This window comes from Vidua chalybeata, chromosome Z (assembly GCF_026979565.1).
Source record: "Vidua chalybeata isolate OUT-0048 chromosome Z, bVidCha1 merged haplotype, whole genome shotgun sequence".
Taxonomy (NCBI): Eukaryota; Metazoa; Chordata; class Aves; order Passeriformes; family Viduidae; genus Vidua; species Vidua chalybeata.
Window position 1 is genome coordinate 23448171 of NC_071570.1, and position 6819 is coordinate 23454989.

A 6819-nucleotide genomic window follows, 5' to 3' on the forward strand; every position below is an offset into this window, starting at 1 on the left:
ATTCTGGATGATTACATTTCAGTTTTAAATGTTTTGACCTGGCTAACAGTTGAAAATTTTAACACTGGTTGTTAAATAAAGATGTGGATTGTCGCTAGATTAACACCTCTTTTCAGTTCCTATATCTGGTTTTGGGATGATGTTGAAGTGTCACTGTAGTAAAAGCCAGTTACCTTAACAAAAAGGACAAATTAGTTATTTGTAATCTGCTCTATTCCATTAATACAGCACTCTTTGTTTCCTGAATGAAAACTGCTTTAAGAGTATAAAACATTCATCTTTAGTTAGTGATAACGGGCGACTCTGGGGGCTATACAGTATTGAAGTAAAAATATAAAATTACACATTTGGAAGTTAGAGACTTGAGATGTTTCACAGTGCGTTCAGATGTTTATCAGTTGTGTTTTATCTCAGAAATTTTTAAAACTGAATTCTGAAAAAAGCTTTTCTTTTTAGGGAGCCTAATAGGTCTGACTACAGATAGTATTCTCCATTTTAACTGTTAATCTCAGTGTTTTGATAGAATTATGGAATGTTGAGGGATTTGAAGGGATCTTAATGACTGTTTAGTTCCAACTCCCTGCTATGGGCAGGGACACCTCCCACTTGACCAGGTTGCTTAAGGCCTTATTCAACCTGGCCTTGAACATTGCCAGGGTTGGGGCATCCACAACTTCTCTGGGCAACCTGTTCCAGTGTCTCATCAACCTCAGGTAAAGTGCGGCATTCAACAGTAAAGAATTTTTTATTAAGTTTTTCCTCATTTGGCACTAAAATTCGCATGGTGGAGGGTATTAGCATGGTGACAGAAACATATTTTGGATATAATCAATGAAACAAGATGCTTTTATGTGATCGTATTCAAAAATTTAGTTCTGTTATTTGAATTGTGAGTTAAGCAGTAGTCTGAACAACATTCTGAATTTGTATTATGTTTATAATTTAGACTATCCACTCGTTTAAACTCTTGAATTTTAAAGCTTAAAAATTATTTAAGAGTGTAATCTATTCTGAGTCTGACATCTAAGCAAAAGCATTTGACTAGCATTTGTGGATTGCTAAATAATTTTGTGCTCTACAGAGGTATGTATGTGGTAATGTAATTACTGCCACAGCTGGAGAGCTTGGAGAATTTGAAGGGTTTAACAGAATTAGAGGTTTGTAACTTAGAATAAAATTAAAATCTGATAATGAAATTATAGCTAGGATATAGAAAGAAGAAATTTAAAATACTGGAACATAACTTTTACAGCATTCATAGATTATAACTGTTAAAGGTATCTTTACTGAGAATTGTTTTGTACAGTATAGTTGTGATATTTTCAGAGAAGTCTCAAGCATTTTAACCTTACATTGTAACTATAGTATTTATTATGGCAAATACATATTCTTAAGTCATGTACATTACAATCAGAATTTTTGTAAGAATTTCCTTTCCAGAAGTGCAGTCATTAACTTTGTTCAGCTCTGTGTCCTTTCTCCTACATAGCTGGATTTCTATATGTTTTATTAGTGCTTGCTTTTACTTTTGGACCAGAGATGTTGCTTAGAATAGTTAGTTACTGATATTGTTCTTGTTGGGCAAACATAAATAACTGGATTTGCTTGTTAAGGCTTTTACTTCATCCAGACCTGACCTATCAGACAGCTTGCCTCAGAATTTAAAAAACCCAAAAAAAACCTTTTCCATTCAAATCAAAAGAGCAGAGGTCAGATATTGGACTCTGTGCCAGATATGATGGTAATGAGTGGGTTTTTTTTTTTATTATTCCTGTGCTTTTAGGGGAGTTTAAGTGAAAATTACATCTGGAAATGATACTTTGCATTTCTTTGAGCTTACAATTTTTATGAAAGAGAAAACAAAATACTTAATGTAATACCGAAAAACTAGGAGGACAGAAAATCAATTGTAGGGTCTTGTAGCATATAACAATGGAAAATCTTGAGGAACAAAATGGAAGGTGAGCTAAAGAGAAAATACTCAGCCCCATTTTTATTTATTTATTTTTAACTGTAAGAATATGTAATTTTAGGAAATTCATTCAAGTGTTTGGAAATATAAAAAGAAAGACTGGGAGGATGTCTTCCCCTTCAAAGGACAACAGAGAACAAGAAGTTTGGCAAAAAATCTGTATGGTCCATTAGGTTGTACATTAATCCTCCTACTGAATTACCATGAAACGTAATGTGTTGTGGCATGGCATGGCATCAAGTGTTTAATCCTATTTTTTTAAATCAGTGTTGTTGATATGCAAATTTATTTTCTGAATTTTCCCTTTTATGTAAACATATTCTATTCTCATATTGATTTATTGTAAGAACAATTACACTACAATTTAGTGTAAGAATTCAAAACAATTATTTTTTTGTTTAAAGGCTATAAGTTGAAAACTGTAGTTTGGAATAATTGACCAGATACCAATTCTGAAACAAACATCTCGTATGCTTTCTATTGATTTTTTTGTAGTAATATCTTTATTTTCTCAATACACTAACTATGACTAAAATAACAAATAGAAGCAATAATGTTGGTTTATGTAATATTAATGAAATGCTGTGTAAAATTACAAGATGTTTAAAAATGCAGTTTTTTAAATGGGTAAAGAAACAGGCTGAAGTAGCAGGCTGAATGCTTCCAAGCAAAAAGCTATAGTAGCATTAAATGTAATTGTTGTGTGGAGGACAACAAGATCTAACTAACTTTTTGGACGTAACTGCTATTTATATGTTAATGGAGCATGTATGATATTCTTCTTTCATAAATTTACCCATGTACAATATTCACTCTTTGATTGTATACTGTTATGTATGCCACATTTATCTGCCAAGAAGAGTGAAGAATGTCAATGAGATGTTTTTCTGCTTAATTAAATAATTAACACCCAACTTAATAGGACTACATTACATAAACATAGCTGTTAATCAGATATAAGTACAGAATGCTGTTTGTGCATTGGACCTGAACTTGTGTGTTCAGCATCTCTCTTTTTGATACACCCTTGAAGATTTTAAAGTTACTTGTATTGAAAAGATAGGTATAGGAAGCTACTGTGCAGAATTCCTGGGAATCAGACCTGCTTTTATCTAGAGAGGACAAAGGTGGACAAAAATAATCTTTGATGGTGACCTTTTGAAGAGAGAGATGGAATTTTCAGATTATAAGATTTATGTCTGCATAGATGAGATTTATGTATTTTTATATTTCTGGAAAGTAATTCTTCAGAATGCTCATGTTTTAGTTCTTTTTTGCAAGGGTTTCATTATTGGAAAATTCCGAGCTGCCTAAAATTTACAGATTTTCTTAGGTATTTTCCTATGTTTCTGACAATTGAGAATCTAAGATTTCTGTGGTATTCTGAGAAAAAATATTCTTTTGCCATTTTTCTTCCAAATGCATTTTATGTTGTAATAAATAGGAGAGCATCTAAATAGTATTGCTAAATATTACATACAGCTTTACATTTATACTTTCATGCACTAGTTCTTTGTGTTTAATTTGTGTCATGTTTTTAATAGAATTGTTGACTATTCTGAAAGAGCTGACTATGATCATACAATCTTAAATGTAGCCCTTGGGGCTACCTATTTCATATTAGTTATTGATGAGAAAGCTGTCATTAAGGACTTCTCTTTTAAGAATTTTACAGATACAGTGTGTGAATTGCTGTCTCTCATGATTTAATTTTTGAAGCATACTAGAACAAAAAGCCCTGTGTTTGGAACTTAGGTAATTTCTAGGTCTTTCTAGAAGCAAAGAAATGTTCTATTACAGTCATTGAAGGTGCTGACCTATAAAGCAAATCTTATTTTAATTTTCTCTTACTTGATCATGGAATATAGCTACCTAGCCAAAATCAGTCAGTAACATTAAGTTATTCATGCCTTGAGATAATATGCCATTCAGTTTTTAAATGAATATGAGAATAGTGGCGATACCACCTTACAATCATTTACCTCATTGAAATAAAATATATTAAGCCTTTAATCATTAGATAAATAATACTGTAATTACTTGAAGTCTCAGTAGCTAGGCCTGTTTTTTCCTTTCCTGTATTGTAGAAGACAGTCTCTTTTGAGCTTGAAGGTGTTTTGACATGACAAACGTGACATTAAAATCAGTGTAGTTCCTTTGAATAATTAATTGGCCTGCCAGTGCTCTTATAAAAGTGGCAAATGTAGGATGTATATGGTGTTGTTATTTCAAAATAATATTAATTTATAACTGCAGTAATGCTCACTGTATAAACATAGTGTTACAAGTTCAGACATACATCAGTTCTTTAAAAAAGTTTTAGTTCCTTAATGTGTTTGACTAGGTAATTATATCAAAATTTATCAGGTTTGCCATGTATTTGAGTTTGGGGGAAGGGGAGAAGGGGGGAAGGGGATGTTCACAAAGGAATTCTAGTACTATTTCAGCTTTCTTTGATATTGTTGTTTTTAATATCCAAAACAAAACTATTGTAGTGTTGAAAAAATATCTTTTACCAGGTAATGATGCCTTAAATGTGGAGAGTTTGACTCCCAGCTTGTACTGTTAGTCACTTCTGGCTGCACACTACAGTTCTTTCCTGCACTTTCCACTTCCATTCTGTATTTCTTCTTCAGTATGTGAGACAAATGGGTAATGAGAAAAGCAAGTAGTTTAATTTTGAGATGAATCAACAAAATATCAAACTGTAGCTATGTGACTAAAACCATTGTGATGTCACAGTCTTGCATAACCTGCAGTGAGTTTGATCACAAGGAAGCATCTGATCACTGTGAAAAATAAGTTGCTGTCAATGCTCTCTTTGGGGATTATTTAAAAATAGAAATGTGTGGAAGGGAGAATAGGGAATTGAAATGTCCAGACAGTAATTGAAGATACATTCTCTAGATACAATTTGGGGCAGATTTGGTAGAAAAGGACAATGGTAAAAGGCAAGGTACCCAAGGTACATTCTTCACCTTCATCTTTATTGGTAAGATCTGCCTTCAGGTGTTGCAGGATCATGGATCATGGGACGTTTGCCCTCTGTGGAGGAGTGTTAGGTTTTGATTATTTAAACAAACAGGACTTACAAAAACAGGATGTTCAAAATTTCCATTGATTCGGGGAAAATGCACACAGGGATGCTGAGGTAGCTGACCAATGCCACCAGGAGATCACTCTTGATTGTTTGAAAGGTCATGGGTGTCAGGGGATGTTCCAGATGTGGGGCTGGGGATATGTGTTTTTGCTACATTTTTGATTCATGCTTCTATCTGTAGACAATTACCACAGAAATGCAGTTGTTTTATATATATTCTTACTAAAAATGATTACACATTCTTCCACATGTCTTACTCCATTTTATTAAACCTTTTTTTTGTTTTTCAAATTAATAGATATCTGTGTAGTGTTCACTTTTGCTTAGGATTGTATTTTCTTTTTTGGTATAATACTGACTAAAAACAGATACTAGCACTCAATAATTGAGCTATTTAGCTACCACTTTCAGAAAATATATTTTGAATGCAACTTGATATGATTTAGTTAAAATGCTTTCAGTGCTGTTTTGCTATCTGGTTTATTAAAGATGCTTTAGGATAGTATAGACTCTGATAGTAAAAGATTAATGTAAGGAAGTAATTAAAGAATAGAATTGTTCATGGTGAGTTGGATTTCAATAATTTAGTCAGTTAAATGCCTTAATCAATTAAAAAAACTATTGAGCTAAATCTGAACTAAATGCCAGAGCATAGTGATAGTCTAGTTGCTAAAGTAAGTTGCATAGAACTATTCCTTGCTTTTCATTTATGCTGGTGTGATTAAAAAGATGCCATGTCAACATTCCTGTGGCTTTGTCACTGCATAACTTACTATGTGACCCTCTGTTCGGCAGTGAGCTTATTCCTTATCATTTGCTTTTAAATGGGAAACCTAATTTTTGCAGATTATACAATTGCTGTCAGTGTCTATTGTTCATCTGGGAATATTTGAATTAAAATTATTAGGTATTTGGGAATGGATTTATTGGTCATAAACATTAATCTGATCTTATTTCCGTAGGAAATACCTGTCAGGACTCAATTGTTATAGTCAATAGCTTCAGTCCTATAAATGTGTGAATAATTCATTTTGTGCTGTATATTGCCATTTCTTTACTACTGGATGTTACTGCTTCAGAGATAGGAAGGCTGATGAAGAAGATTGAATGGTTGAAAAGGCAAAGAGACATAGCAAAGATCATGAAAAGGAGTGTGGGAAAACAGTATTGAATTTAAAGATTCTCAGCTCTTAGACAAGGATCTTCACTGCATGGGCCAGGGTGCCTAAGAGTTGTTTTGGTTTTTCTAACCTAGAGGTTATATAGAAAATGAAACATCCACTGTATATATTGAGAATTTTTTTTCTATGCTTAAGTCAGTGAAATACTTAAGACATGCAAATCAGTAAATGACTATATGGAGATAGATACTCATTTTGTGTATATTATTATAGTCTAGAGCTGAAGAGACTCAGTTCTGCTGCTAGCTCTGAATTCAGCCCTCTAATAAGATCAATATAATCACTCATTTATCACCTATTATAGGGTTGAATTCTAAACATTCTAAAAAGGGATGAAAAAAGCAAGAGGATTAGTACCTTAGTTGCATTTCGAAGAAACTGGTTAACATCACCTGAGATTTATTTATCACATTATACAGTACACACCTTCTGTAATGATTTTGCAGTTTTCCAAATCAGCAAATCTACTCAAGCAGCATAATAAGCCACCACAATTTATACTAAAATGAAGAAGTTAGTAAGCAGCCAAAGTCGAGTTTCCATGGACTAGAACTTCTAGGATTAGG

At 32.9% G+C, this 6819-nt stretch overlaps 1 protein-coding gene across 3 annotated transcripts in view; it reads left to right on the top strand.

The window, feature by feature from the left end:
* Positions 1-6819, top strand: part of RFX3 (regulatory factor X3) — a 105567-nt gene that overhangs the window by 19300 nt on the left and 79448 nt on the right. The window lies entirely within an intron of this gene.